General features: G+C 37.3%; 1 protein-coding gene across 1 annotated transcript in view; it reads right to left on the bottom strand.

The window, feature by feature from the left end:
* LOC306867249 (leucine-rich repeat and immunoglobulin-like domain-containing nogo receptor-interacting protein 3) overlaps positions 1-19,897 on the bottom strand; it is a 34,012-nt gene that overhangs the window by 3,071 nt on the left and 11,044 nt on the right. The gene's annotated exons all lie outside the window — the stretch shown is intronic.

Below are 19,897 nucleotides of genomic sequence, written 5' to 3' on the forward strand. Positions count from 1 at the left end.
AGCTGGATAAAATATCTTTGTGAAGACACAGCACATTTTCAGACTAGCATGGATAAACAATCTTGAGATCAATGCCTGTAAAATTTTAATAAAAAAAAAAAAAAAAGTGTTAAATAAAGTGTTATTTGAGGTTAAATGCATTGTAAAACAAACTTTCAGCACCCAGCTTTTTCACTAAAATTGTAAGGACAAAAATACATAGAAAAAGCTTTAAAGGGATAGTTCACCCAAAAATGAAAATTCTGTAATTAATTACTCACTCTCATGTGGTTCCAAACCAGTACGTTTGCAACGTATGCAACATATGTACATGTGATACTCTCCAAAAGTTACACATGTGATACTCTCCAAAATGGTGCTATAGGGTGATGCAGAGGAGACAAATTGTTGAATAAAGTCATTATTTTTGTTTTCTTTGTGCAAAAAAAGTATTTTCATAGCTTTGTAAAATCATGGTTGAACCACTGATGTCATATGGATTATTTTAACGTCGTCCCTGCTACGTATATGAGCCTTGATCGTGTAAGGGTCCTTGCTGTCTATGGGAGGGTCAGAGAGCTCTTGGAATTCTTAAAAAATATTTTGATTTGTGTTCCGAATATAAACAAAGGTCTTACACATTTAGAACAACATGAGGGTGAGTAAATAATGACAGAATTTTCATTTTTGGGTGAACTATCCCTTTAATATGTCATGCACACTTTACACATGAACAGGCTGAAATCTCAGATGACTTAATGCCCTCTTTAGGATCATGATTTCTTTCTTTATAAGCCAAGAAATAAATTAACTGTATTGAGTTTTGAGCTAAGCAAGGCTTCAAAATTACTTAAGATCAAGGTTAATTTATGTTATTTAGCATTTTATCAAAAGACTGAAGAAAAAAAACGTTAGATAAAATATACATTAATGTTAGCATGGTCTTTACAAATGTGCAATGGAAGACATCCCAGTCAGTGCATTTTGACATGAACATTCAGGCCCACCCTGGTGCTACAGTTTAACATAATGAGACTTACCCATGAAACTGAAGTTTTATAGTCCAGTCCCAGAGTACCAGGTTGTTAATGAAAAGTGACATTTCAAAAATACCCCAGCACAACCCTTCTTATCCCTCCCCCATCCTCTCTGGTAACCCAAACGCATGACCAACCCCTGGTTCTAGCCTATATCATTTGACACTATGAAGCTGTCCAATCAGCACAGACCACTACTTCAAACAACAAATGGAGTGCACAGGATCGCTAGAATTCAATCAGCAGCGTGAGGTGAATAGAAAACTACACCTGACTATGACTCAGATGTCAAAACTAGTGTCACGGGTCACGATGTCAGAAAACCATGAATACTAATAACAGGCAATGATTAATACCTCTTTCCACCCCTACTGTTTCTCCCCCTCATGAGATGTCAACAAAGCATATTTCAACTGCTTATTAAATTTAATTGTCTTCAAGAAAGTGCTCTCATATGAATTTATATGTCCATGCAGATGTGAAATAACTCCAAACTGTTGAAATACAAATACTGTAACTGTACCACTGCATAGTTGGACATAAATCTAAAAACATATCACCCCCTTAATGGGCTATTTTACCCAGAAATGAAAATATTTTTGTGTACTAAAGTATGTCATAGGGATTTGGAGCGACATGAGGGTGATTAAAATTGTCTCTAAAATACAAAACTCCAAATTGAGCTTCCCCTGCATTGGAATTTAAATGGAGCTGACCTCAACCTGAAAGTTGTCAGGAGTAAATGAGAGACACAGCTACATCTTTGCTCTGTTGTTCACCTCAGCAAGGTAGCATGTCACCTGAGAATTACATAACAGCTGTTAGTCGATACATGAAGGGCAAATCAAGCAATTAGTGTTTATTTTCCAGTAACAGCTGTTGAGAGGCTGGTTAAACATAAAATATCAATACAAAATAAGATCAATGTTCTAAAAACAGATCGAGAAAAGAAAAAACTCTGCTGCTAAATCTACACTAGACATCAAAAGTACCTGGGCATTTTAATCACACTTACAAATGTGTGTAGTTTATGACAGTAACCACATTCCATATAACCTTCTTTTGAGTACTTTGCTTACATTTCTTTAAAATAAATGGCACTTGATTTCATAGTGTTATCTTTAACTTCAAATAAATCTACATAAATAAATCTAAAAATAGCTTCAAGTAATTAAAATAAAATACAAATATTAGATGAGAAAAAAAAACTTTAAAGCTAAACAATTTTTTAAATATATTACATAATAAAATTACTAAAATATAAAATGAAAACAGTGATATATATAATTAATAATGCACTATAATATAACATTAGAAATACTACAATAGTATATAATACTAGTTTGATATTTTGGTAACACTACATTTAAAGCCTTTATGTATAATGCATTATAAAAGTAGTTTTCAATGCATTAATTATGCCTTGTAATGCACCTTACAATGCATTGTACAATCTAACTGTAACTACAGGTAATACATTATAACACTTAGCAAATCATTGTTACACTATGTATTAAATTCAGTTATAATTATTTACGACAAGATATAAAGTATTACAACAGACATTATGAATAATTACAATGCAGTAATACCCTTTGATAACCCTTTATAATGCGTTGTGCATAAAGGCTTTATATAAAGTGTTACCTATATTTTGTTATAATGCAATGACATTCATACATTTTTAAGTGTGACTTAAGTGTCACTTACCATTTTGTCTGCTTAACCATTTATAGTGTTAGTCATATTAACCAATCATAAGAAGCGTAAAATCAATGCATCATGGAATCATACTATTTAGAGCATGCCGGAGTCAAAAGGAAATAAAAAAAAAACATTCAACATTTTTGAAGCAGTGCTTGTTCTGAGTGTGAAAAACACTTAACTATGTGGTGCTTGATGTTTCTGTTGAATCCGGTATATAGTCCTACATAAACAAGACCAGGTTTAATGATGAGAATGGAAAAAATAGCAGCATAAGCACAGACTGATATCGCACAAACATCAGAGAGAAAATTCTATCTGGGTTGGAAAAAAGAACGAAAAAACTCTTAAACAGATGATACAGACCGGGAGCAATTAAGGCAGCCTAGTACCTTAATTAGAGAGAAAGCACATTAAAAGGAATAATGAACACACACTAGAAAGGGGGAAAAAAAAACTCTAGGGCAGGTGCAAGGACTCATGGAGGGGGCCGTGAGCTGAAGGGAAGTGTGTGGAGGCGTCAACTTTCCCATATATCACCGCTGGATCTGCACTAGTTTAGTGCTGCTGATGGCACTCTTCAACTCACATCGATTTCAAATGCTGCCCACACATCTCTTTACATAACCGTATGTATCCTCCTCATTCTGTCTCCTGCTGCTCCGCAAGCCCATCTATCATCTGCAGCTCAGGGAAACCCGACAGTGGCCCTCGAGGAGACAGTCAGACAGGATGAAGCGGACCGAGGATGAGAAAGGGGCAAATGACGGATGCTCAGAGTAAATATCGACTCCCTGGAGGTGACGTCTCAAGGGGACATCGTACTTCACAGAGGCAAGTGTAACCTTGGCCAAACAAAAACCGACAAGGGCATCGGCGTGTTGCTGGAGAACAGAAGCCATCAGAGATCAGGAGTGTTCTCGGATTCAGCAGACATTTGGGAGTTCAAGGAGATGACGAACAAGGAGCAGGGACTGCGAAATGCTGACTTTATACATGCTGACTGTGTGAAGAACAAACGATTATGTCTTTTTTTAAAGAATATAGAAGCCATTTTGAGAATCTTAAAGGGACACTTTTAACCAAAAATTACCCTCATGTTGTTCCAAACCTGAACAACTTTCATACGTCTGAGGAACATAAAATTCTAAATTTTTCAAAAGTCTTAATGTGTTTTTTTGTGTGTGTGTATTTTTTTTTGTTGGTCCATACATTGAAAGTCAATGGGGTCCAAATGTTTTAGTTTTGGACCCCATTGACTTAAATGTAATTTAACAAAACTTTCTTCAAAATATCTTCTTTTGTGTTCCACAGAAGAAATACCATATAGGCTTGTAAACATAAACAAGACCAGATCATAAAATCATAAAGTAAAATCATAAAGTAATTAAATTTATCAGAAGCTGAAAATGTACACTCTAAACTATAAATAATTTAAATACAAACCCGATTCCAAAAAAGTTGGGACACTGTACAAATTGTGAATAAAAACAGAATGCAATGATGTGGAAGTTTCAAATTTCAATATTTTATTCAAAATACAACATAGATGACATATCAGATGTTTAAACTGAGAAAATGTATAATTTTAAGGGAAAAATACGTTTATTTAAAAAAATTTTGCAGTGCCGTCTAAGGGCCCGAAGATCACGGGCATCCAGTATGGTTTTCCGGCCTTGACCCTTACGCACAGAGATTGTTCCAGATTCTCTGAATCTTTGGATGATATTATGCACTGTAGATGATGATAACTTCAAACACTTTGCAATTTTTCTCTGAGAAACTCTTTTCTGATATTGCTCCACTATTTTTCGCCGCAGCATTGGGGGAATTGGTGATCCTCTTGCCATCTTGACTTCTGAGAGACACTGCCACTCTGAGAGGCTCTTTTTATACCCAATCATGTTGCCAATTGACCTAATAAGTTGCAAATTGGTCCTCCAGCTGTTCCTTATATGTACATTTAACTTTTCCGGCCTCTTATTGCTACCTGTCCCAACTTTTTTGGAATGTGTAGCTCTCATGAAATCCAAAATATTTGGCATGACATTTCAAAATGTCTCACTTTCAACATTTGATATGTTATCTATATTCTATTGTGAATAAAATATAAGTTTATGAGATTTGTAAATTATTGCATTCCTTTTTTATTCGTAATTTGTACAGTGTCCCAACTTTTTTGGAATCGGGTTTGTATAATTTAATAAATCATAAAACATTTTATGACATCACATCCTTCTCCCCACTCTCTGAGGCAAAAGTCTCTAAACTCATCCTTTCCAGTCATCCTACTACTTGTCTGCTTGATCCTATCCATCTCATCTCCTTCAAGCCATTTCTCCTGCAGTTGTACCTACACTCACTCTCATCGTTAACACATCCCTTCACACTGGAATTTTTCCCTCAGCATTTAAACAGGCTCGTATAACACAACTTCTTAAGAAACCCACTCTTAAACCAACTCTTTTAGGGAACTACAGACCAGTTTCCCTTCTACCTTTCATTGCAAAAACACTTGAATGAGTTGTGTTTAACCAAGTCTCTGCCTTTCTCACACAGAACAACCTCCTGGACAGTAACCAATCTGGCTTCAGAAGTGGACATTCAACCGAGACTGCCTTGCTCTCAGTTGTTGAAGCCCTAAGACTTGCAAGAGCGGCTTCCAAGTCTACATTCCTTATCTTGCTGGATATGTCCGCTGCTTTTGATACGGTCAACCACCAGATCCTCCTGTCAAACCTATTGGGAAAGGGCATGTCAGGAACCGCACTTCAGTGCTTTGAGTCTTACCTCTCAAATAGGTCCTTCAAGGTATCTTGCAGAGGTGCGGTATCCCAGTCACAACATCTAGCTACTGGGGTACATCAGGGCTCAGTTCTTGGACCACTTCTCTTCTCTGTCTACGTAGCATCCCTAGGTTCTGTCATTCAGAAACATGGCTTTTCATATCACTGCGATGCTGATGACACTCCTCTACCTCTCATTCCACCCTGATGATCCGACGATAGCTGCTCACATCTCAGCATGTCTAACAGATATTTCTTGCTGGATGAAGGACCATCACCTTCAACTCAACCTGGCTAAGACAAAACTGCTTGTGGTTTCAACAAACCCATCACTTCATCACAATTCTTGTGGTTTCAACAAACCCATCACTTCATCACAACTCCTTCAAAAACATCTAGAAACCTTGGAGTTGTGATTGATGATAAGCTGAATTTCTCAGACCACATTACTAAAACTGCCCGGTCCTGCAGATTTGCTTTAAACAACATTAGGAAGATCAGGCCCTTTTTTTCGGAACATGCAACACAACTCCTTTTTCAAGTTCTTGTTCTGTCCAGACTTGACTATTGCAATGCTCTCTTGGCAGGGCTTCCATTCAGCTCCATCAAACCTCTACAATTAATCCAAAATGCCGCTGCAAGATTAATCTTTAATGAGCCGAAAAGAACGCACATCACACCTCTGTTCATCAATTTGCACTGGCTACCAATAGCTGCTCGCATTAAATTCAAGGCATTAATATTTGCCTACAAAACCACCAATGGCTCTGCACCCCTTTATCTAATACCTATGTGGCCTCTAGAAGCTTGCATTCTGCAAGTGAACGACACATTATTGTACCATCCCAAAGAGGCACAAAAACACTTTCACAAACTTTTTCATTAGCTGATCCCTCCTGGTGGAATGACCTGCCCAACTCTATCCGAGCAGTTCAATCCTTAGCCATCTTCAAGAAATGGCTAAAAACCCATCTCTTCCATCTTTATTTGACCCTCTAACTCTAGCACACTCCATTCTAATTCAGTTTTATCTATCTATCTATCTGTCTTCTTTTTTATTTATTAGTCTTCTTTTTATCTATCTGACCCTCTAACACAAGCTTTCTTTTTTATTCTATGTAGTCATTTTCTTTATAAAAAACAAAACAAAAAAACACTTGCTATGTGTATTGCATTAGGCTAACCGAGACTTGTCATAGCGCTTGCATATTGTTGCTCTTGATTGCTTCTATTGTCCTCATTTGTAAGTTGCTTTGGATAAATAACTAAATGTAAATGTAAATCAAAATCACGATATGGATTAGTGTGATTATTAAATGACAAAGGCTGTGCACTGCGTGTATCAGTTTTAACGTTTGAAAATCAAGAAATTAAGTCAGCTATACTGTAATATATTATACTAACATATATATATATATACTGTATATATATATATATATATATATATATATATATATGTGTGTGTGTGTTTTATTTTACAGTGAAATATTGCAACAAAAATATTTCTTATTTGTTTAATAATTTGATTCAATAACAGAAATTACATTTGAATAAAAATTACTTTATTTTTTCACTTGAATTTTTAACAGAGAAATATTACAACAGTAATATTTCTTGTTTAAAATTTTTATTCAATAACAGTAATTGATTTTATTTCATGTTTATTTTTATTTTACAGCAAAATATTACAATGGTAATGTTTCTTTTTAATTTCATAATTTTATTTAATATTTTATTCACACATTTTTATTTTGCAGTAAAATATTACAGTTTTATTTCTTATTAATACTCTTATACAGTAATGATAATAATACTATTTTATTGTCATATTGATATAAAAATCACAACGTTTGGGGTAAAATTGTGCAGCCCAACTAACAAGCATAGCAAAAAAAAATGTTTTTAATCGTCACCTTGGAATTCTAAGGTTCTATATGACATTTGTGTCAAAATTGAGTTATTCACATCATGTTCTTATTCTACAGTATGTGACTTAGTTACTTATGTGATTGTTTTAAGTTGCGCACATTTTTGGACTTTTTATTTAAAGAAATATATATATATATTTTAAAACAGACAAAAAGTTTATATCTAAAAAGTATATAGAATAGAAGTTTATTGTCATTGTACCATTTGCATGTACAACGAAATTTAAAAGTACCAGCAAAATGCAAATGCAATATGGAATGCAAAAGCTTTGAAGCTCATCTCAAAACCACTCATAATGACAATAGTAACGTATAATTTAAAGGTGGTGAAATAGCAATTGCAAATTTTGTGAGTAAAATTACAATTAAGATTTTTCCCCAAATTGTGCAGCCCTACTCCTAGTTCTAGTTCTCTCGCACATTAATAGGATTTGAACAAGAAAATCAAATCACCTTTAATAAAAGAAGGTTAAAAACATTCACAAAGCTTCACCTGATCTGGTTCATGAACAGGCATGTTAAACAGCTAAAAGCTAATGAGAGATGACATGCTATTGTAGAAGCGGCGCAGGACAATCACACACAACTCTTGAGGGGACAGAGTGTCAATTGTGTTTCAGGGAAGAAAGACAATGGCTGAGCGCAGCCTGGGAATATGACATGTTTAGCATGCATATTTGATACAGGTGAAAACAGAAAGGCCCTCTATGCTAGCAACAATTGGCATTGCTCAGTTTCCTGATGCAATGAATTATTCAGATTATCATGGTCCATGAACATGACCTACTATCACAAAGAGACTGACCACGGCCCCCTGATGGACCAACTCCAACAAGAATAGTGATGTAGAGTATTGAACATTCGCTCTTTTACTGGCTCACAATCCTGTGAATAAATTGACTGATGCTCTACTTGACAGCTGCTTGGCACGGTGTTTAATGCTGGTTTTATCTTCGCTCAGAGAGTCGGGTTGGATGACTTGAGCCTTGGCTCCAGCTATGGTGAGGGAACTAGATAATTAGTTCAGAAGATAGGCTTGGTACTAACTAAATGTGGCAATCAAGACAGGAAAACATAAACAGACAACTACTGCTGGCATTGTCTTCAAGGTGTCGTTTTCTCCAATCAAAGCTACTTTGAATTGACGTAGCCAGGCCAAGGATGGATTACCACCCACAGTCATTTTTTTATATTATTTAAACAATATTATTAGTATTAAGATATACTTATTTCAAATAGCTTAAATATCTTTAAATATTTCATATATTTTTCAGATTCCATATTTTTAAGGCCACAAAGAGGATTTTTGCATATGTGGTTTGTGTTGGTTCTAAATTTCATTCAAATTGTGATGAAGGCCAAAATACCTTCACCTTGAAAAAACATCCAGCTTTCGAGGAAGAAGCCATTTGGTTTCATTACTAGATCAACAAACGCTATTTACAGCCAATTTCCATGGACATATGGAGAGCACAGTTTCTCCACAGGATGTTGATAACGACGTTGAAAACAATGGCCAAAAAAAGCCACATGAATGTGAGTGAGGAAATAAACCAATGACGTAAGGCTCACCGTGCTCACAGTTTTGTCTGACTCACAGCCCCTCAGGCCGTGTCTGACTCATTTACACAATTATAATTGAAAGTCTTCAATATGCAGCAGTACTAAAGTTCAACTTTGAGATGGAGTCATAACGATTTTGTCATTAAAGGGCCATTTGCGGTTAAATTAGCCTATCACAATCTGCAAGCATATTTATTTTGCTGTTCATTTTAAAAGGTCAGGTTTAAAAACATTCATTTAGGATTTTTGTTTCATGGTGGAAACAAAAATAATTAAGAGATGTAAATACAGAATTCTAAATTGCGAGATACATTTAGAATTGCGAGATCTAAACTCAGAATTCTGAGGGAAAACAATTATTGTGAGATATAAACTAAGAATCATAAGATGTAAACAAAAGAAAGTTTATATCTTGCAATTCAGACTTGAAATTGTGAGATATTAGACAGTAACTTGCAATTATTAGAAAAAAGTCAGTATTGTGAAATAAGTCGCAGTTAACCTTTTTTGCATCATGGAAAAAAAAAGAATCATAAGATGTAAACTCTAAATTTAGAGATTTAAACTTAGAATTACAAGATGTAAACAAAGAAAAAATCTATATCTCACAATTCAGATTTTTTCCCCCTGATAATTGAGTTTCTATCTCTTAATTCTGAGTTTATATTTTGCAAATCTGTTTATATTACAATTTCGTCAGAATTGCAAGAAAAAAAAATCTAAACTGTGCAATAAAAAGTATTTTATTAAGTGCTGTCAAACGATTAATCGCATTCAAAATAAGTTTGTTTATACAATGTGTGTACTGTGTATATTTATTATGTATATATAAATACACACACATACAGTATATATTTTGAAAATATGTTCATGTATATATTTATATTCATATAATCTATATGATACATAAATATATTTAATATATAAACAACATTTTTCTGAAATATATACATGCATGTGTGAGTGTATTTATATATATATATAATAAATATAAAAAGTACACACATATATTATGTAAACAAAAATGTTTATTTTGGATGTGATTAATCGCAATTAATCGTTTGACAGCACTAAATATATATTTTTTTTTTTATTCCACGGCAAAAATGGACTTGCATAGAATAATTTAATTAAACGGTTTGCTTCAAAAACATTGATTCATTCAGGACTGCAACACAACTTTCTTTAGGAGTGAATCACTGAATCATTCACCAAAACCATTTCCTTGAACACTGATTTATTTAGGAACTAAACAAGTGGTTGTATTAAATGGTTGAATCACTGAATCTCTCAGTGGATTCATTCAAAAACACAATCACATTAATTTCATTACGGAACGGAATACAACTGTGGTGCACTGCTTGGAGACGCGCAACTATTGATTCTTCTGTGGCTTCATGTGAAATTATTTTCATTCTAAAATGTAAGTTACTAATGTCTTGAATTTTTTAAACTAGTGTAACACTCCAGCAAGTCGAACTGTTGTTCGAATATTGCTTAATTTATTATTGCTTAATTAAACTGCTAACAAAGGAAACATTGAATATACTAAGGTTTTCCCGTCACTGGATGAAGTAGCTCAGATTACAATGATGGTGGATGTCACACTCCATTATAGCATGACTCACCAGATTTAACATCCAGTGACATCGCGGAAAGCTCAAATCTTGAAGCATCTCCAGATTTATTCTCTCAAGCAAATAAAATAATTAGTGCCTATGGTATCATCTTTAAAATGTCAAAATGCACACCTCACAATATTTTTCACCAAATATAAATGACCTTCCGCTGCTTCAGTATTTCACAAGATCGGTTCCCCTTGTAGATACTCAGCGGCTAATGAGATCCACTGGGTAGTCAAGGTCCTTGCAGCACTACAGTCAGCATGCATGTGGACAGGGCAATAGTAAAGTAGGTCAGCCATGTACGGCACCCCTGGCATTTGGGCACAGCCAGCAGTACCCGTAAATTAACATCCTCTCTGTAAGCCCCTCCAAATTGAGACACGGCACTGACAGGAGCACCGCCAGTCACTGGATCCTCAGAGCTGAGGAAATAAATTAAGAGGATTACAGAAGAGGCATGAAGATTGTGATTACACACGTGTGCAGAGTCATAAACTGCAAACGTTTATCACCATGACTCGATGACGCTAAGCATTTGACCACTAGCTTGAAACCTGCTAGTACCGAGTTAGACCTGCCTTAATTCTTTATGGCAAAAATTCAACAATGTGCTGGAAATGTTCCTCAGATCTTTTGGATTGAGATCTGGTGAGTGTGGAGGCCATTTGAGTACAGTGAAGTAATTTTCATGTTCAAGAACCCAGTTTGAGATGATTTGAGTTTTGTGACATAACGTGTTAGATATAAAAGGTCAGCAACAATATTTAGGTAGCCTGTGATGTTTAAACGATGCTCATTTGGTACTAAGGCGCCTAAAGTGTGCCAGGAAAATATCCCTCACACCATTACACCACCAGCACCAGCTTGAACCATTAATAATAAGGTGAGATGATCCATGCTTTCACGTTGTTCATGCCAAATTCTGACCCTACCATCCGAATGCCACAGACCAGGCAACCTATTTCCAATCTTCTATTGTCCAATTTTGGTGAGCCTGAGTGAATTGTAGCTTCAGTTTCCTGTTCCTGTTCTGCTGCTGTAGTCCATCTGCTTCTAGGTTCGATGTGATGTGCAGTTAGAGATGCTCTTCTTGTTGTAACAAGTGGTTATTTAAGTTACTGTTGCCTTTCTATCAGGTCGAACCAGTCTGGCCATTCTCCTCTGACCTTTGACATCAACAGGCTATTTTCATCCTCTGAATAAAAATGAATAAAAACTGAATAAAAAAAAACATTTTATATATTGTTGAGCCCAAGTTAAAAATAAAGAAAAGAAAAAGGTAAAACTGACAATTATGTTACCTTTCTGAAGGCATAATTATATACTAATATATATTCATTGATCAAGATTGAGGTGCCAGTGCAATTTATAGATATAGATGTATAGTATAAATTTTTACTTAAAATGAGAAACCCTTTCAAACTGCCCTGAGATTAATTATCGAAGAGGCATATTACTCAAGTCACTTCAAAAATAAATAAATGCAATGAAAGAGTAAAAACCATACTCATGCAACAAAGGACACATCTAATTATGATGCCTTCCACTGTAACCTCTCGAGATGCTTAGATACTTTTCCTAACTGCCAATTCATTGGCATAACTGACTCTTGGGGCCAATTACACGTAAACACAGAACGATAAAATTACAAGGCATTCCATTAGGGCAAATATAACACTGATGTTGCATAAGCTTTTAATTAGAAGGACGACAGAGCTGAAGAAAGGCAAGCACCAAGCCTGGTATTGCATGAGAAATGTCTTCGGGCAGTGTCAGAAAAGGCCACGACCTAGCTAGGTCGCATGGCAGAGATTGGATGCCATCCTGCCGTCGTCTCTTTGGCTTGAATGGATTAGAAGACACCCTTTACTGGCTGGCATTCTAACCCTGTCAAAACAAATCACTTCAGACTGCCTGGCCACTGCCTAGCGGGTTAGCCTAGCCTTCCGTGAGAGTGGATATGGATGTATATCACGTGATTTCAGAATCAGTCAAACAAAAAACACATACGTTTACATATTCTGCTAAATTTTTTGAAGTATGACTTTGGTCCTGTTTAGCAAGTCCAGAACAGATTAGCATTTATGCTACAAATGTAAACAGCTACATGTTTTGGTTTTTTGACTACCTCCCAAAACATTTTGGATCCCTTTTACTCCTGTGGGACCATCTGAAACTTCTTTTTCTTACCCAGGATCTTAGTGCACTGCTATGCTAATGTGCTAATAGATATGCTAGTTTTTCATTCAGTCAGAGCGTGACCTTTGGTTGAGATTGGCAATCCTTTATTGCTAGTTGCAGCAGCTGCAATGACAATCAGACCCTCAGGCTGTTGGCAACCCGTCTGCTGCTTCTTCGTAACATCGTCACCTTTAATCAATGTTCTTGCTGCTTACAAATCAGCGAGAGCAATTAGACACTATTAGCTGGAGTTATCAAGCACCAATGAGAGCCGTTTCTTATTCTCCTGCTGTGTGAAAGCTAAATCTCAGCCTTTACTTCAGTAATTTGCCCGATTCCTCCCAATTATAAGAAGCCTTTGGCAAAAACCCACAAATTCTCCTCTGACATAGTAGCTCTGCTTTAAGAAACTAACAAGCTGCCTACATAAGCGTAATTCTAGCTGTTATGCAACTTTATGTGACTAATTAGGAGCTCACTAAATAGGCAACAACAAAATATTTCTCACAGGAAAATGCGACATTAGTTAGCATGTTGCTAAGCTAACAGCATATTATAAGCACATGATGTACTATGTCACTATCCTTTTAAGTGAGCTTGAATGCAAAGCATTAGCTCTATCTTTAAAAAAAAAAAAAAGGCACTATAATTTAGTTGCCTACCTGAACACTCGGAAAAGCCAGTGATCTCCTAAAATACTACCTCTGTAGACCGCTTACTGTGTTTTAGATGGAGCATCAACCAAAAAAGGCTAGCAATCCATAAACTGTCAGTGAGAATAGAACATTTATAAAATTGCCGTTTCAAGGGTGTCTTGAGTGTTTCGCTGTTGAAATGTCTGTCAAAGAAGAAACTGCTTTTAAAGTGTCTCAAAATCAATGGTTGCTCTAATCGCTGTCTGACACTAGTGGAGTTCAACTGCCTTGAGAGGTTTGAACTCTAGGACTGAATGGCAAAGATGAAGCCTGGAAAATGCACATTGATCAAATCAAATGCACACTCTTGGCTCACTTGAGTGAATTAAAAAGAGAGGTTGTAATTTCTCCTTGAGTAGTTTTTATGCTCTTCTCGTGGAAATGTAGCTTTTGACAGAGGATTTACTAAGTTTACTAGCACCTGACTCCATACCTCCATCACTGCATTCAGTTGGCCTGTATAAATTTGAGAACACGGTGACAACCATTTGACACCAGGTCACCATTGACCCCAGCAGCTGTTGCGGGATAATGAGCCTGAGGTTATGTTTGGACTGACTTGAGCAAAATACAGGTCCATATAGTCTCCATATGCCTCAGCTTGAGTTACAGACAAAACATGGGACACCCATTATTACACGCAAGTGGAAAAATCCCTCATGGAAAAACAATCCAGTCAGGCTTGATTTAATTGCTGATGATTAATGGAAATCAGTTTCCACCTTAAAGTCAAAAATAAAAGATACCTGATACTGGAGATACTGTCACATTAGGACTGTGCGATATAAAGTCCTAATTATGAGGAAAGGTTGCAACTCTACGATATAAAGTTTGAATTACAAAAAAAAAAAAAGTGAGATTAAGTTGCAATGAAAAGAGATGCAACGATAGGAAATAAAGTTGCAAATGTGAGAACATTACTGTGAGATAAAAAAAAGTTTGCAATTACAAGGAAACTGCAATTATGATATAAAGTCATAATTGTCAGCAGCAATTACAAGTGTCACAATTATGAAACAGAATTTTGTAACCATGAGAAATTGTGAGAAAGTTGCAAGTGTGAAATGTGAATGCCGCATTGTAAGATATAATGTCAGGTGCGGGTGAAGGGATGAGAGCGAGGACTCCCTTGCAGGAGGAAATAGGGCTTTATTAATTATAAAACAAAATCAACAAACAAAACCACCCCGTAGGGGAAAACAGACTGGCAAGGTAAGGCAGGACTTCACACAGGGTAACATCGACGACGAACCGGCACAGGACTGCAAACACAAGGAGATTATAAAGGGAGCAAATGAGGAGGGTAACGAGTAAACACAGGTGGGGCAAAATAACCAATAATCAGGAAACAAGGTGGGTGGGATCAAGACAATTGACATGAGAGCACATGGCACATAGAACCAAACAAGACAAGCCATGTGCTCACACAAAACAAAAACACAAGCACATGGCCAGCAAAACAAAATCACTAGCCATGTGCAAAACAGGACACGAACACGCAGCTAATGAGGAGACTCATAAACTGCATGTTCACAAAACATGACAAACATGAAAGCACGCATCCAGTGAAAAAACACAAGCTGCGTGCCACACAGACCAAGACAAAACAATAGAAAAAAGAACCCGAAACCGAACCGCGTGCAGAACAAAACACACACACAGAGGACAGAGGAGCGCACGGCCTGAGCGAACTCGAAATCGCTTGCTCCCACAGCAAAAACAAACCTGGAGCGTGAGTGTCCGAACCCCGACACGAAACCAGAACCGAGCCTGAACAAGACAGGAGTGCCGGGATCCGAACACCACGCCCCAACATAAAACAGAGCACGCAGACAAGAGAGCGTGCATCTCGAGCACACTCCAAGCCGCGCTCACCAGAAAACAAGACAAGAAGGGAGTGTCAAGTCTCTGTCACAAAACCATGAATAAACTAGACCGAAGTGACAGAACCCTGACATATAATTGCAATTACAAGAACAAAATGGCTATTATGAAAAAGTCACAGCTGTGAACGCGTCACACTGTAAGTCTAAATACACTAAAAATTTTGCAAAAAGACTAATTATAAAAAAATCTGCAATTACAAAAAATAAAGCTGCAATTTATGATATATAGTCACACAGTGAGATATAAAAGTCCCAAATTACAAGAAAAATCTGTAATTACAAAAATAAAGCTGTAATTTATAATACAGTATATAGTCACATTGTGAGATATTAAAGTCCCAATTACAAGAAAAAGTGGCAATTACAAAAATAAAGCTGTAATTTATTATATATAGTCATACAGTGAGATATAAAAGTCCCAATTACAAGAAAAATAAGAAGGCCAAAGAAGATGCTTACAGGAAGGGGGATAAAGTCTTGTATAAACAGGTCAACTACACACTGGAAAAGGAGATCAGAGTAGCAAAGAGGAATTATTCTGACAAGCTAAGGATCCAATTCTCTTCCAGTTACTCAGCATCAGTGTGGAAAGGTCTGAAAGAGATAACCAACTACAAGACACCATCCCCAGCACTGTGGAGAATCAACAACAGGCAGGCAATCTGAATGAGTTCTACTGCAGATTTGAAAAAACACCCCACATCCGCTCTGGACACCTCTCCACACAACCATTAACACCTCCAGCAACCCCCCTCTCCCCCACACCTGCAGTTCATATCCCATATCACCCTGCAGCCCAAGAATGGTTGCCCATTGAAGCTAAGCAGGGTTGAGCTTGGTCAGTACCTGGATGGGAGACCTCCTGGGAAAACTATAGGTTGCTGCTGGAAGAGATGTTAGCGAGGCCAGCAGGGGTGCGCACCCTGCAGTCTGTGTGAGTCCTAACGCCCCAGTGTAGTGACGGGGACACTGTACTGTAAAAAGCACCGTCCTTCAGATGAGACGTTAAACCGAGGTCCTGACTCTCTGTGGTCATTAAAAATCCCAGGATGTCCTTCGAAAAGAGTAAGGGTGTAACCCCGGCATCCTGGCCAAATTTCCCCATTGGCCTCTGACTATCATGGCCTCCTAATCATCCCCATACACTGATTGGCTTCATCACTCTGTCTCCTCTCCACCAGTAAGCTGGTGTGTGGTGGGCGTTCTGGCGCAATATGGCTGCCGTCGCATCATCCAGGTGGATGCTGCACAGTGGTGGTGGTTGAGGTGATTCCCCCCTTTCATGTAAAGCGCTTTGAGTACCCAGAAAAGCGCTATATAAATGTAACAAATTATTATTATTATTATAATTCAGATCAGCGAAGACAAGGTGCGCCAGGTCTTCCGTAAGCAGAAAAGGAAAAAGGCACCAGGCCCAGACGGTGTGACATCAGCCTGTCTGAAATCCTGTGCTGACCAGCTGGCCCCCATCTTCACACAGATCTTCGACAGATCACTGGAGCTGTGTGAAGTCCCTTCATGCTTCAAACGCTCCACCATCATCCCCATCCTAAAGAAATCCAAAATTACAGGACTAAATGACTACAGGCCTGTGGCGCTAACATCTGTGGTCATGAAGTCATTTGAAAAACTGGTGCTAGCCCACCTGAAGCACATCACTAGACCCTTGTTGGATCCTCTTCAGTTTGCCTACAGAGCAAACAGGTCTGTGGACGATGCAGTCAACATGGGACTGCATTATGTTCTGCAACATCTAGACAGACCAGGGGTTTATGTGAGGATCCTGTTTGTGGACTTCAGCTCAGCCTTTATTACTATCATTCCAAACCTCCCCCTACCCAAACTAACTCAGCTCTCCGTGCCCACCTCAGTCTGTCAGTGGATCAACAGCTTCCTGACAGACAGGCAGCAGCTAGTAAAGCTGGGAAAATACACATCCAACACACGCACCATCAGCACTGGAGCTCCTCAGGGCTGCGTTCTCTCCCCACTGCTCTTCTCCCTCTACACCAACGACTGCACATCTAAAGACCCCTCTGTCAAGCTCCTGAAGTTTGCAGATGACACCACACTGATCGGCCTCATCCAGGACGGTGATGAGTCTGCTTACAGACAGGAGGTTAAGGAACTGGCTGTCTGGTGCAGTCTTAATAAGCTGGAGCTCAACACGCTCAAAACAGTGGAGATGTTCGTGGACTTGAAGAGAAACCCCCCTGCTCTCCCCCCACTCACCATCATGAACAGCACTGTGACTGCAGTGGAGTCATTCAGATTCCTGGGCACCACCATCTCCCAGGACGCTGCAGAGGTTGTACTTCCTTCGCCAGCTAAATTATTGTAAACATACCTGGCAATAAAGCACATTCTGAATCTGAAAAGTTGCAATTACAAAAACTAAAGCTGAAATTTATGAGATAGTTGCAAAGTGAGATATATAAGTCCCAAATACAAGAAAAAGTTTACAAAAAATAAACTGCAATGTATGATATATATTGACATTGTGAGATACAAAAGTCCCAATTAGAAGGCAAAAGTTGTATTTTAATCACATTGTGGGATATAAAAGTCTAAATTACAAGAAAAAATTTGCAGTTACAAAAAATAAAGCTGCAATTTAGTTACATAGTGAGATATAAAAGCTGCAATTTATGATATGATATGATTAGAGAATTGTGTGCAGGGCCTTCAACAAATAGGCATCTCAAGCAATAAGCGCATGATTTTATTAAACAAGAAATAAGGTAATTCAAACCTTGAATGAGTTTCCCTAAGCTTGCTGGATAATATAATCCCAGCATCTCGTATCTCATTGTAAGACTGATTGCCAACAATGACGAAAACGCAAAAACACCAGCAGCATCCAAAAGTAATGATGTTTACCACCCACTCTGTGTCAAACTAGAATTGAAAAAGAAAAACCACAGAGCATACACTTGTTTTTGTCCCCTTTGGTCACAACAGCAGTATGCCGCATAAAGTCCAACCTAGCCAGAAATATGACACACATGTGCTGGCGTAAAATAGAAGGATTAACCATTATTACACAGGGCAATGTTCTGGGACAGTGGCCCCCGTATTTTTGTTCTGGATGCGAGCCTGGCCTACTTCAGCGTCTTCTTTAATCCTATGGCACACGGCCTGATTTAGCTGTTTCCAATAACCAGCTCTAATCTCTGCAATGCTATAGACAACAGTGGCCTAGCCCTGACAGCTGGCAGACTTATACTGTCTCTGGAAAAGAGACCACATGACAGCGGGCTAACCAGCAGCAGAGGAGGTCTCGCGTAAAACCTGCTACATCGCTAATGTTTTCGCACTTTGTGGGATTTATCACAGTTCTGCTATTGTCAATCCCTTCTGGCCCAGAAAACACATCTGGAGGTGTTTTGCTGCAGTTCTCTAACACCCACAATACTGAACTAGATTATCTTGTGGCTAGAAATGGTTTGGATTTTGTCTGTTTAATCCATAGGTTGCTATTTATTGTATGAAACATCTATACAAATTTAAAGTAAATAACTCCAAAATTTTATGATCTTATATGAGCCCTCTAAATATTGCTGAAAAATAACCAAAGAAATGCAGATTCAGATGCAAAGAAATACTTATTTCTGTTCAAATATGCCAGTATCACAGTTGTAAGATATAAAGTTGTAATTACTGGAGTCGCAGTGATGAGAAATAAAGTCGGAATTGTGTGAACGATAAGTCACAATGAAAGAAATATTCGCATTGTGGTATATAAAATTCCCAATTATGAGGAGAAAAAAGTTGCAATTAAAAGAAAAAATTATGAATGTAAAGTTAAAACAGTTAAAGCCGTTAAAAAACAGACACACACGCTGTGAGATACAAGTATAAATTACGAAAAAGGTTGTAATTCCAAAAAAATAAAGCTGCACTTAAGGTAAATGCAAAAATCTTACGATATTAAATAATGCCAAAGAAATAACTAAAGAAATGCAAATTTCACATTCGAATTTTGCAGTTACAGGATTTGCAATGATATACTCCCAAATACAAGAAAAAAGATAAAACTACACTTAAATGAGCAGTCTAGTAAATAATGCTCAGTAACAATATTATATTAATCCTTTTTTTTTGGTCAAATATGCCTGAAAAGAACCTTCATTCGCATTCAGCCTCTTCCCAGCATGCACTGGGGTATGAATGATTAATGAGGTTACAACTCATGCAACACTGTCATTGTGTGACATTGCGAAATATTTGCATATTCATTCCAGTGATTTAAATTATTTGTGTTTTGAAAGAGTAATTGGATCATTATGAGTAAATAACTGAATGACTCACTCAACCAGTTCGGTATAAAAGTCAACTAAAACAAATCTTTCTGGAATAATATTATAAAAAATTGCTACTAATCTAGTAAGAGACTCTAGAAAGCAGTATTTAAATGTAAACAAGACGTCATTCTCGTTCAGACTTGTTTATCAGGTCCAACAAATCAAACGATTCTTTGCTCGAATGCAACAGGCTCATGCTATAGCGAAGG

The sequence above is a fragment of the Barbus barbus genome, assembly GCF_936440315.1.
Source record: "Barbus barbus genome assembly, chromosome: 49".
Lineage (NCBI taxonomy): Eukaryota > Metazoa > Chordata > Actinopteri > Cypriniformes > Cyprinidae > Barbus > Barbus barbus.